Below are 12773 nucleotides of genomic sequence, written 5' to 3'. Positions count from 1 at the left end.
TTTGGAGACAGGGTCTCAGGTAGACCAAGATAACCACGAACTTACTGTATAGTCAAGGTTGATTTTGAACTTCAAACCTGAGTGTCTCCACCAGAGTGCTGGTGTTACAGGTGTGGGATATCATGCTAAGAATCCTGAAGGAAAATTTCAGACACATTCAGAATGAGTGGTCTAATGGGCACAATGGACCTTTCTTCAGTTGTCCCCACATGGCCTATCACATTTCAGCTACATGAACCCACTGTCCTCCAATAAGGAGGGAGAACACTTCACTCTCTGGTGTATCATTGCATCCATGTTTCAAGAAGATGTAATTCTTCCCCCCTACCCCCATTTGTAAGACAAGATTTTTTTTTTGTATGTGTTGCCCTGGAACTCACAGAGATCCACCTACTTGTGTCTCCCAAGTGCAGGTTTTAAAGGCAACACCACCCCCAGCCTCAGAGTCTGGTGTCTAAGATAAGGACTCACTCTTTACAAAACTCTTAATCTAGTCTTGTAATTCATCCTGAAATTATGGAAAACTCCAGCAAAGGTTACACCCCACCAGTGATTTTATTGATCTTTACAGGTGAGTTTTTAGTTTTGAGTCAGTTAACCTGCACGTGGTTAACATTCCCATGTAGTTATTGTGGCAGTGAGTCTCTCTTGGAGGGGGCGAATCTTTTCAGAATCCTACAGAAGCTCATTCTTTTTGAGTGCAGGGCCTGCCATCTGGGCAGGGAGCTCACATCTGCTCCCGAGGACACCCAGGCAACAGGGGGCTCTGAAGTTTGATGTCTCTTTACAGGTGAGTTGGGCATGGTGGTGGAGGCTTTTAATTCCACGGTGATTGAGGCAGGAAGACCACGCATTTGAGGCCTTCCTGGACCACCCAGCAAGTTCAAAGTTCAAAACTAGTTTGAGTAACTTAGATGTCTCCCAAATTAAGAAAAGGGGGATGGGAGTGGGAAATAGACCAGCAAGATGGCGTAGTAGATTAATGTGTTTGCCACCAAACCTGATGACTTGAGTAGGGTCCCCAGGACTCACAGAATGGAATAAGAAAACAGACTCCCAAGTTGCCTTCTGACCCTCACATTCATGGTGTGGCTTGTGTGTATATGCATGCTAAATAAGTAAATGGAACTTGAAAAAATAAAGCTCACATAGGAGAACTTTACCAGACCTTTAAAGATTTATCATTTTTTTTTATTTGTGTGTGTGTGTCTGTCTGTGTGTGTGTGTGTGTGTGTGTGTGTGTGTGTGTGTGTGTGTGCCTGTGTAAGTTTATGAGCACCTCATGCATGCAGGAGCCCACAAAAGCCAGAAGAGGGCATCCTGGGGACCTGGAGTTACAGGAAGCAGTGAGCTGCCTCGTGTGGGTGCTGAGAACCAAACTCCAAATCTGTGTAGGAGTTTTTTAAGGGCTGCTGGAGGGGTTGGAGAGATAGCTCAGCACTGCATCCATATCAGGTGGCCAGCAATAGGCTGTAATTCCCGCTTTAACAGTCTAGAGGACCTGGCACCCTCTTCTGGCCTCCTTGGGGACATGCATACATGTGCGGCATACACGCATATAAATAAACATTAAAAACAAATTTTTTTAATTAAAAAGTGGTGATGGTTGTGAAATCTGAGTCTTTCATCCATAGAATTTTCCAGAGACTGCATGATGTCAATCTTTCAATAACATTAGCCAGGCTATGGCGATAGATGTTTATAGCACCAGCACTCCAGAGGCTGAGGCAGAAGAATTGTCACAGCGTGGGAACTTGTCAAGGCTTATGAGTATAAGATCAGTCATGGATGCATAGCAAGACCTGACTCGAGAAACAAACAAGAGCTAGCCTTGCTGGTGTGTGGGCAGTGGAATAAGAAGAGCTGGTGGCCAGCCTCAGCTACAGTGAATGTTTGAGGCTAGCCCTGGCTAGAGACTCTGTCTCAGAAAAGCTTTTGTGCTTTCCCCTGGTCACTAGCACAATTCCTCCATGAGGTGCTAGTTCCCTTTTCATAATAAAATCTTCCTATTTCTGCTTTTACTTTCTTAAAGGGTCACTAGGCAAGCAGAGGCAAGCAGGTCTCTGTGAGCTTGAAGCCAGCCAAACCTACACAGAGAGTTTCATGGCCATACAGTGAGACCCTGTCTCAAAAACAAAACCAAAAAAAACAAAACAAATTTTAAAAAAGGAAGGCAGAATCTGGGCACGGTAGCACATGCCTTTAATCCCAGCACCTGAGGTAAAGGCAGGAGAATCTGAGTGAGGGCAAGGCCAGCTTAATCTAGTGGCATAGAGCTTTCTAGACCAGCCAGGGCTGCCCAGTGAAACCCTGTCTCGAAATCTCAAAATACAAGCAAACAACCATGAACGCCAAGCATTATGTCTTTTGTCTTTTATATTCTCTCTCTCTCTCTCTCTCTCTCTCTCTCTCTCTCTCTCTCTCTCTCTGTGTGTGTCTGTCTCTCTCTGTGTCTCTGTCTCTGTCTCTCTCTGTGTCTCTGTGTCTCTGTCTCTGTGTCTCTCTGTGTGTGTGTCTCTGTGTGTGTCTCCGTCTCTCTCTGTGTCTCTGTTTCTGTCTCTCTGTGTGTGTCTCTGTGTCTGTGTCTGTCTCTCTCTGTGTCTCTGTCTCTCTCTGTGTCTCTATGTGTGTCTCTGTCTCTCTCTGTGTCTCTGTGTGTCTGTCTCTCTGTCTCTGTGTCTCTGTCTCTGTGTCTGTCTGTCTGTCTGTCTGTCTCTCTCTCCGTGGTGGGTTGCCTAGGTGCTGTTTGTATTGTGATGCTAATTCTGCTGCCTCAAGAGAGAGCCCTGACAGGAGTGGATCACTGAGTGGATCATAGTACTTGAATGATTCCATGTGAACCTTCTCCCCCATTTTAATTGGTCAAATAAAGGCTAGAGCCTGTGATGGGCAGTGGAAGGTAGGGCTGGAGGTTTTAAAGAGGGAGAGAGGGCTGGAGAGATGGCTCAGTGGTTAAGAGCACCCGACTGCTCTTCCAGAGGTCATGAGTTCAATTCCCAGCAACCACATGGTGGCTCACAACCATCTGTAAAGAGATCTGATGCCCTCTTCTGGTGTATCTGAAGACAGCTACAGTGTACTTAAAGAGGGAGAGAGAGGAAGGAGGAGGGGAGATGAGGAGATGGCGCGGGGGGGTGGGGGGGGGAGGAAAGTGGAGCAGAGCCACGTGGCCCAGAGAAGCTGCAAGCAGCACGGGATCTCCTAGCTGACAGTAGAGCAGTGTAGCAGTGAATCTGCCCAATCTGGGTGTGCAGCTTATACATATATTAACTGAGTTGTGTGTTCTTTGCACGGACTTGTTGGGGTTGGAGATTTACCGCATCTCACTCTCTTGCTCTCTCTCCCTCTCCCTCTCCCTCTCCCCCACTCTCGCTTTCTCTTGCTTTCTCTCGCTCTCTCACTCTCTCCCTCTCTCCCTCTCTCCCTCTCTTTCTTGGCTGGCCTGGAACCCAGCCTCTTGCTGGGATTGAAGGCGTGTGCACCATGCCCAGCCTGCCTCATATTTTCTTAACTGGACAAATAAGGCCTCCTACTCTTTTCCACCCATGGCCTTCATTCTCCTCTCCACCTACCTTCACCCCATTCATCCATTTGTCTGTAGCAGAATGGACCACTGCTGCCAGTTGTTCACCCTTGCTGTACCCATTCATGCATGGCTGGACTACTCCTCAGATACAGGAACTGTAGGGCATGTGGGACAGTGCTACCAGACAGGCATAAGAACTGGTAAGGTTGCATGAGCTCAAACCCCAGGAATCTCAGAGGTTTGATGGCAAGAGTGGAGCTGCTTCCTACCTGTCTCTGTACCTGCTCTGGGACCCAAAACCATGACAACCCCACTGAGAGGACTATGGGCACTCAGTCACATAACATAACTCCTGGAGTTTGTCTCCATGCTAATGAGGTACCTAAATAGCCTTGAGCCTTCAGCCAATGAGCTTCCCATCCTGGGTATTCCTTCCCACAAGAGGTATATAATCCCTAGCTTACCCCAAATAAAGTAAATACACTTATGTCCACCATCAAATAAACCAGTATGTGTAGATTAATATCATTATGCAGGTGAAGGTAGGTATAGCATAGAATGAAGCCTGTCATTGGATGAGAAGGAAGGATGGGTAGGAGAAAAGTTTTAGAAAAGGAGAAGGAGACTGGAGCAAGAAGAAAGAACAGCTGAGAGAACATGGAGGCAGATGTTAAGATTTCTCTCTGCACATTCACAGGTTGTTATGACTATTCTTAAGGAATGGGGTGTGTGCAGGATTTTGCACATCTAGATGAGCAAACTATATCTTATTTAGGTGGATAATTATATCTTATCAATTGGATCAGAGATTATTGTGTTGTGTGTTCTTTCATGTGGCAATTTAATTGAGTTCAAGAGAGTGTGCGGTAGCTGGACACACTGGGCCACCACAGAATTGGGATGTGTATGTCTGGCATGGTGGCAACATGCCTTGGGAACTAGATGGGTAGAGAGATTGTTGCTGGGCTCAGAAAGTAGCCATTGACAGTGTGATATGGGCTGGAGCTTAGCAGGCAAGACACTTTGTTGACTGAGATGAATATCCCACAGATGTCATGTGGCCCTACAATGCCAGCACTAGAAACCTTTTTAAAATATACTGCAAAAGGTGGCGCCCAAAATGGGGCAAGAATCCACTAGTAAGCCTAAGAGTTGAACGTTTTACTTTCTAAGTAAGAGGGCCAGTGCCATGTTGAGTCATGTGAGTCATGTCTCAAGCACGGGAAACTTAAACAAAGAAACACAAGCAGATGGCAGGCTGTAGGTCCCCTGCTGTAATAAGACTGACAGCTCAGAGAGAGAGATTAAAAGCTGCTTGCTTCTTTAACAAAAGCTGTTTAGAAAGTCTTACAAGATACTCATATTCTTTCTAACATGGGCTCCACGGGAACTTTGGGTTAAAATTCTAGTTAGACAAGCGGCCTGCTTCTTAATGACAGGTATTAAGGTGATTAAGTTTGTTTTCGGAAGAGAGTACAGTTTACCCAAATCATATGGGGGATTTTCACCCACGGTTTGGAATTTAGATAGGGAAAATTAGTCACTGATTCCAAGTAGAGAGTTGTGATTTTTTACAAGTTAATAATAAGGTTTTTAAAAATAGAAGTCTGCCTGGTATAGACTAGAGAGAATACAGACATATATTATAGAAGTTATCAATAAATAAAAAATCTGAGGCTCCAGGTAGAGAGCTTGACAGATCGATGTATTTTGGGCTAAAGTCCTGGTTTGATAAGTTGCTTACTTCTTATTGGTATTAGAATCAATAGAAGGTGTTTAATTTATTTTATAAATTACCCTGCTAAAGGACATATGGCTCAATGATGTCAGCTAGCAAGGTTTCCTGGTTATTTTTGATATTTACCACAACAGGAAGCTCAGGTTCTCTTAACGTGGGCTCCATGGGAACTTTGGGTTAATTTCCTGTTATGACAGATTGAAAAAGCCTAAACAGGCTCATACACCATTGTTTAGCTTGCTTCTTTTCTTAAAATTGTTTAATTTTTATGATGGGTGTAACTTCTGGTTACAGACTAAGGAACACAACATTTTGGGAGAAAGGTTTTGTCTTTGTGTTTTTAAAAAGGGTGATTAGGCTCTGACACCTTCCAGAGTCATATGGATCAGATTTGATAGAGGGGGACCACCTATCAAGAGAATCAAACAAAAAGGTATCTCGATTCTAAACCTTTGTCTTGAGAATTATATTTTGCAGAATGTACCTACTTGGATTTCTGATCTCAGGGATTTTCACCTGGGTTCAGTCACATCAGGCTACAATGTTACTTCCGTTTTCCCTACCCCTGACCCCTGTGCCAAGGGTGTTGACCCATGTACAGTTTGAAAAAATTATTGAAGAGTCATTACCCCAATCCCCTGGAGTTTTGGGGGACTGAGAGTGGTTATTCTAAGGTTGTTTTTATGAGGAATTTAGAAATGGTTATAATTTAACAGGGAGAAATTAGCTATCTTGAGTTGTACAGCAGCAATCTCACTTGGTAACTAAGCTAAAAATCATATCTTTGGTATAGAACTTATTTGTTACAAAATTTTTAAAAGTACAAGGCTTCAACCCAGTCCTTCTATTGATGCCATTACAAACTTCTGAGTTGGTTAAAAATAGGAATTAGGGGCCAAATAACAAATTCATGGCTCTAAGTTTATTGTTAGAGAGCTTTTAAGATAATATATTAAGATAGTTAACAGACAACAGTCCAGATTACCTTATATAGACAGATGGTTTTCAAAAACGTCAGAAATCCACGAAATATGACGTTTAAAGTTATTTATCTTTTGTTGAGACATATATGCTCCTAACAGTTTCCCTTTGGTGGATTTAACATAGAAATTGAGCATCTCTACCTTTAGGTGAGGTAATACTTTGTGGCTAGGCAGCCACTGGCCAGAAACTGTCTTTTTCACCTACAGACTAATGCTGTCCAAAATGGGACACATTATGCAGAACAGTTGACTAATAATCTTTGCCAAGCCAGAATTATCAGCCCTTCAAGATTTCTGCATTTCACGAGTCTGTCAGTTGATTTTTGGCCAGAAGGCTGAAGACTTAACACTCACATGTTGGTAACAGAGGACTGTGCTAGTGGAGATTTGTCTCTACAATCTCTCAGTTCTGGAAGCCATGTTAGGCTTATTATGTTTATAGATATTTGGTCCTTCTCAGATTTCTGGCAGGGTTAAAGACTGATTATAGTCTCATAGACTACCCAGGCTGTTTAACTTTGAAAATACATATTTAATTAGGTCGTTATCAGAGAGTATACAAGCTAGCCAGGATATAACAGATTTTAAGCCTTTCTTAAGCTGGAACGGATAACTAAGTGTTCTGTTTAATTGATAAAATGTTGGACTGGTTGTTAGGTATATTTTATGCTTTTAAATTACAAAATGATAATAGTTGTGCTTAGGTTATATTTGAGAAAAAAGTTGTTTTTTGTTTTAACGTAGAAGAAAGGGTGAAATGTAGGTTGATGTCATTATGCAGGTGAAGGCAGCTACAGGATAGAATGAGGCCTGTCATTGGAGTAGAAGGAAGGAGGGGTGGGAGAAAGGTTTTAGAGAGGAGGAGACTGGAGCAAGAAGGAAGAGAGCAACTGAGAATACATGGAGGCAGATGTTAAGATTTCTCTCTGCACATCCATAGGTTATGACTATTCTTAAGGAATGGGTGTGTGCAGGATTTTGCATGTCTAGATGAGCAAACTATATCTTATTTAGGTGGGCAATTAAATCTTATCAATTGGATCAGAGGTTATTGTGTTGTGTGTTCTTTCATGTGGTGATTTAATTGAGTTCAAGAGAGTGTGTGGTGGTTGGACACACTAGGCCACCACGGAATTGGGATGTGTATATCTGGCATGGCGGCAACATGCCTTGGGAACTAGATGGGTAGAGAGATTGTTGCTGGGCTCAGAGAGTAGCCGTCGGCAGTGTGATATGGGCTGGAGTTTAGCAGGTGAGATGCTTTGTTGACTGAGATGAAAATATCCCACAGATGTCATGTGGCCCTACAATGCTGGCACTAGTGTGGGGTTAAAAAAAACAACCTTTTTTTAAATATACCACAAGAAGTATGGACAAGCAAGGACCATCTCAGAGAGCTGCTTCATTAAGGATCACTGTGGGGAAGGCCTTCGACTAAACAGCCATGCCTAAGACTCCTGAGGAAGGCTTTCTCTCCCCATCCCCTCTGGTATACTTAGATCTCACTCTCAATTAGACTGAATTCTGTTTGTCCCTGCCCCACCTCCCCCTCTCCACCAGGTGCACAGATGCCCTGAGGGGCAAGATAGACTCTGGTTCTGCCTTCCTCTCCCAATGGTGTGAGAGGTGCAGGAGGCAATCAGCAAGAATGTTACATTAAGTGGGACCTCAGGCTTTGCTTTAGCCAGTGACAGAAGCTGAAGCATTCTGCGTGCATGTGTGTTTTCTCAAGTATCTGTTACTCTTTTGATCTATTTTGAGAAGAACATACTCTAGTACAGCTACTGATCCATGTAGCGTGTGGATCTAAATAAAGGAGACCTGAACTCCGTCAGAAGCCCTAGACTGTCCCAAGTCCTGCTATTCCCTGCCTGAAATAGAGCCCACCTGCAACCAGAGAGCTGGAAATGAGGAAGCTCAATGTCTATTGTTAAGTGTGAAGATTCCGAGGGCCTTCGTTACGGCAGCCTTGTTGAAGCCGTAGCTGACCAAGACATCATTTATCCTTTTGTTCCAAGCCCACCACAATAGTAGACTTTAAAGGTGCATATTGGTTCATGTCTATACTTTGTTTTAGCAGTGCTGAGAGCACCTTGTGCCTGTCAGGCAAATGCTCTGCCACCAAGCTGTTCCCCCGTCCCTCATTCTTTGAGCCAGGACACCTGCAGTAGGGAGTTTCTCAAGCATGGTACCTCTCAGGACATTTAGTACTTCTCCTTCCAATGGGCATACGATGGTTTCTTTACCGTGTGCCCAGACTCCGTTTGGATTTCTCTTTTCTCTTCCTTCCTTCCTTCCTTCCTTCCTTCCTTCCTTCCTTCTTTCCTTCCTTTCTTCCTTCCTGTCTGTCTGTCTGCCTTTCCTTTTTCTGTCTGTCTGTCTGCCTTTCCTTTTTTCTTTCTTTCTGAGACTATGTAGACCCAGGCTGGCCTCAAACTCACAGAGATCCACCTGTCTCCATGTGCTACAGCTAAAGGCATGTGTCACTGGCTAGAGCAAAGCATGAGGTCACACTTAATGTAACATTCTTGTTGTGTTCTCATTTTTTATTTATTTTTATTTACTTGTTTACTTATTGATACAGAGTCTTGCCATGTCTTCCTGGCTGGCCTGGAATATCACCCTGTTGTTGATAGAATGGCGGCTTGTGTCTGGACAGACCATACCAGGCCAATGCAGCACCCCATGAGAGAGGTTTAATGTGGGTGAAGAGGACAAAAGGGGGCGAGAGACAAAGAGGGGAAAGGGAGAGAAGAAGAAAGGATCAGGAAGGGTCTGCCTTTTATTTAGGCTGTGATGTAACAGCTCACAGGTAAAGGTGGGAGATAAACCAAATGGATGCTGAGAGTGCATGGTGATTGCCATGGCAACAGATGCAAGGGTCCCTGTGGGCTATGGGTGACGTCACCGTCACCGTCATGGCTGTGTTCGGAGATGATCTGCAACCAAATTATAAAGCCGGTTCCTGATACCAACACTCTCGCCTCGGCCTTCCGAGCACTGGGGCTACACCAGCTGACTTGCTTAGGTAGTTCTATTTTTGCAATTCGGGAGAAATGAGAGAGGGGAGGGGAGGAAGATGGCAATACCCGTTCTCAGTTGAGTGATACTGTATACTGAACCTGGAGAGTATTTTAGAATGAAAAGTGCTTAAATCTCTTGAGTTAGTCTTTCCACTCAGTGGCAAGTCACATGTCTTCACTGAAGGCCCAGGAACCAGCTGTCCTGTGTTGAGGTATAGCCCTTTGTTGCTATGTATTGCAATGCTAAATACTGGCCCCCAAGGTCTGGTTGTCTCAAGGATGAGAGAATCCTCATGTACATCAAGGGATGCTATGTGACCTTGCTCCTTAATTTAAAACTATTGGTTAAATAAAGATGCTTCAGCTTATAGCTGTGCAGAAGAAAGCTAGGTGATGCTTGGGTTCCCAAGCTTGAGGTCTGAAGCAGGACCCCAAAGGGGGAAGAAGAGAGGGTGAGGAGAAGAGAAGATGACATGGGGTAGGTGAGTCATGAAAACATGGCCATGAGGGCTGGCCAGTTAGAGTTAAGAGAGGCTCATTTGGAACATGGTGACTTCTAACTCGGGGTTATTGGTAAAGAAGTAGATACTAGTAGAGGGTAGCTGTCTGCCCAGCGCTAGTGCTTTAAAGACTTATTATAAACATAAAAGTTACGTGTCTTTTACCTAAGGCCAATTGAGCTTAAATATTTACTACAAGAGCCCTGGTTCCCCAAAGCCTAGGGTAAGGGTGTTTCCCATACCCACTGAGCGTCCAGCTAAGGTCTTCAGCATGGCAGGTTCTGACAGGCAGCTGTCAAACACAGTGCCCATCTGGGGTTCCTTGTGCTCCAGCCTTGTAAGCACCACGTTTCATCGCTTGCATTTGTTTAGATGGGTGGTTCTCAACCCTCCCAAAGCTTCAATCTGTCCTGCCGTTCCTCACGTTGTACTGATCCCCAACCATAAAGTGACTTTTGCTGCCCCTTTAGAACTACAATTTGCCAGTGTTATGAAGAGTAACGCATATATCTGATATTTCAGATGGTCTTGGGCAACCCCTGTGAAAAAGCAATTCCACTCTCAATGGGGTCTGCAGGTTGAGAACCACGGGTTTGGATGTATCCTTCTTCACTACTGCCTATCACATGCTGATGACATAGTTCTATCTGTTGGAGAAAGTATTTAGTCCAGGCTGGAGGTTTCTACCCCACCTTAGCTATTTAAATTCCCGGTGAAAGACACACACACAATCTTTATAATTACAATAAGCTTTAAACAACACAAGGGCTGGGCAGATGTCTACCCTTTCTGATGTTGGAGTCTCCTTTCCTATCAATGACCTGAGTTATTAGTTATTATGTTTGGGGGGGGGAGTCTTTTGTTTTCTAGGTTGGCCTTGAACTCCCTAAAGCTGAGGACGACCTTGAACTTCTGCTCTTCCCATCTCCCCCTCCCACGCTCTGGGATTACAAGTGTGCATCACCACGCCCAAATTAGCGTAGTGCTGGAGAAGTGAAGCCAGGCACTCTGTCCACTTGGCTCCACTCTCAGCCTGACACGGGCCTTACTTTTTGTCTTTGTGTACCCTGAGGTGGATCACAATTTTTGGGTGATTAAAATCCAAGACTCCCTGGGTCCCCAAAGGGAAAGCCTTCTGCATGAGGCTGGCAGGACAGAGGTCAATGGATCATCTTCACAGCATGTCAGACAAACAGACATAGTAGAGTTGGTGCATGTGTGTGTGTGTGCGTGTAACTCCAGACTTGTAGAAGAGATTGGTGACTGGCAGAGTCTATCAGAAAAGGGGAGCCGGGGTTGGGGATTTAGCTCAGTGGTAGAGCGCTTGCCTAGGAAGCGCAAGGCCCTGGGTTCGGTCCCCAGCTCCGGGAAAAAAAAGAACAAAAAAAGAAAGAAAGAAAGAAAGAAAGAAAGAAAGAAAGAAAGAAAGAAAAGGGGAGCCAAGAAATCAGTCCCCAGAAGTGAGCTGGGTCTGCCAGTGAGGGTTTCCTGCTGAAAGCTAGCTGCAGGTCTCACATGGCAATGAAGGGCCCCTGCTATTCAACAGGTTGGCAGATTTGTATCAACCTTCTAATCAGGGACCTGAGAGGAAGTTCTTGAAGCCACCTAGATCCCACTGTCCATTCTGTCTGGCTCTGTATCTGGCTGCCTGAGTCTGTTAATGTCTTCTACTGACATAAATGTTCAGCATGACAGAGCAGGGTCGAGGAGAAATGTGTAAGGTTCCTTTTTTATATTTTCTTACTTCTCCTTTATAGACAATTTGGCCATTTTCTCTAAACCTTACAAAAGCCAAAGAAATGTCAAGAGGGCTGTCTTAGGCCTGAATTTAGCTGGAGGAAGAGGGCTAGGAAGTCCAGGAGGAAGAAAGTTGTACTGGGAGGCCTCGAGGACAGGCTGCATCACCAGAATTGGAACATAGAACCTCAAGTTTGGCTTGTGTTCAACACTGAGCCCTTTACAGCGGTCTTAGCAAACTGGTCCTTTTACAGACCCAGCACCACTCACTACTCATCCACTACTCATCGCCATTCAGAAGTGACATGACCGCCACCTCAGGGGTGTCAGCAGTCCAAGGGGATCTTAAGATAATGACAAGGGGCTCCAGCTCCCTCTGCTTCTTCGTGAGGACCTTTCGTGCATCTCGCCCTGGGGGTTTTGTGAGAAAGCACAGACGACACTTCTGTAACTTGTCGCTGTAACTTGTAAAGAGTGTGGTGGCTTTTCAAAATCTCAGGAAGCATCCACAGAGGGACAAGGTCTTCACGTTCAGCGAGGGCAGCAGCTTTGGGGTGCTCGGGCAGGACAACTCTCCTAGAAGCTTTGCCTCCGGACTCCCTTCCCCGGAGCTGGGAGCTCCTCCCAGCCCTGTCCTCAAGGGTAGGGATGACTGCAGCCCGGCGGCCCCCGGGGACTCAGCCACGTCGGGAACAAAGGCCCTCAGAGGGGTCGAGGAGAGTGAGGTTCCCAGGGGGGCGGGGAGGGGGGCTGCTGCCCTCCCTCCCGGCTCCTCCCTCCTCCTGCGTCCTCCGCCTCCTCCATCCTCTCTGAGAGGCCGGGTGGGCGGCCGCGCCAACTTCACCGAGCGTCCCCAAGTTGCCGGGTGCGCGTGTGGAGTGAGGCGGGGAGCTTGGCGGAGAGGCGAGGGGTTCCCGAAGCCTTGGCTGTGTCTTAGGAGGCCGCCTCCAGCCGCTAGCGGGATCGGAATCGTGGGTAGGACGGATCGTTCCCCTGCAGCTGGGACACCGCCCGCCTGGCGCCGCTTCCCGCCCAGTGAAGGGACCAGCCCGGCCGCGCCTCCCTCCCCGAACTCGCCGGGGACACAGAGTGGGCGCCGAGGGGAGCGCGGCCCCAGCATCTTCTGAACCGAGAGCGCAGTTGGGGGCGGATGCTGCCCGGGCTGGACGCCGGCCTCCGGAGAGTCGGATCCGCCCGCCGGGAGGAGGAGGCTTGGTCGGGGTAAGTGGGGTGCCCGCGTCCCAGCACCGCCTTCTGGGCCCCAAG

General features: G+C 46.2%; 1 protein-coding gene across 2 annotated transcripts in view; it reads left to right on the top strand.

Moving 5' to 3' along the window:
• Nucleotides 1-11806: 11806 nt before the first annotated feature.
• Chst3 (carbohydrate sulfotransferase 3) overlaps nucleotides 11807-12773 on the top strand; it is a 37669-nt gene continuing 36702 nt past the window's right edge. Inside the window, exon 1 of one of the 2 annotated variants that reach the window (XM_039099127.2) lies at nucleotides 11807-12728. The gene's annotated coding sequence lies outside the window, so the exon portion shown is untranslated. The remainder of the gene's footprint in view (nucleotides 12729-12773) is intronic. The other variant, NM_053408.3, reaches the window with a different exon arrangement.

Source organism: Rattus norvegicus, chromosome 20 (assembly GCF_036323735.1).
Source record: "Rattus norvegicus strain BN/NHsdMcwi chromosome 20, GRCr8, whole genome shotgun sequence".
Lineage (NCBI taxonomy): Eukaryota > Metazoa > Chordata > Mammalia > Rodentia > Muridae > Rattus > Rattus norvegicus.
Note: the sequence above shows the minus strand (reverse complement) of the source record. Positions and strands in the feature narration are given on the sequence as shown.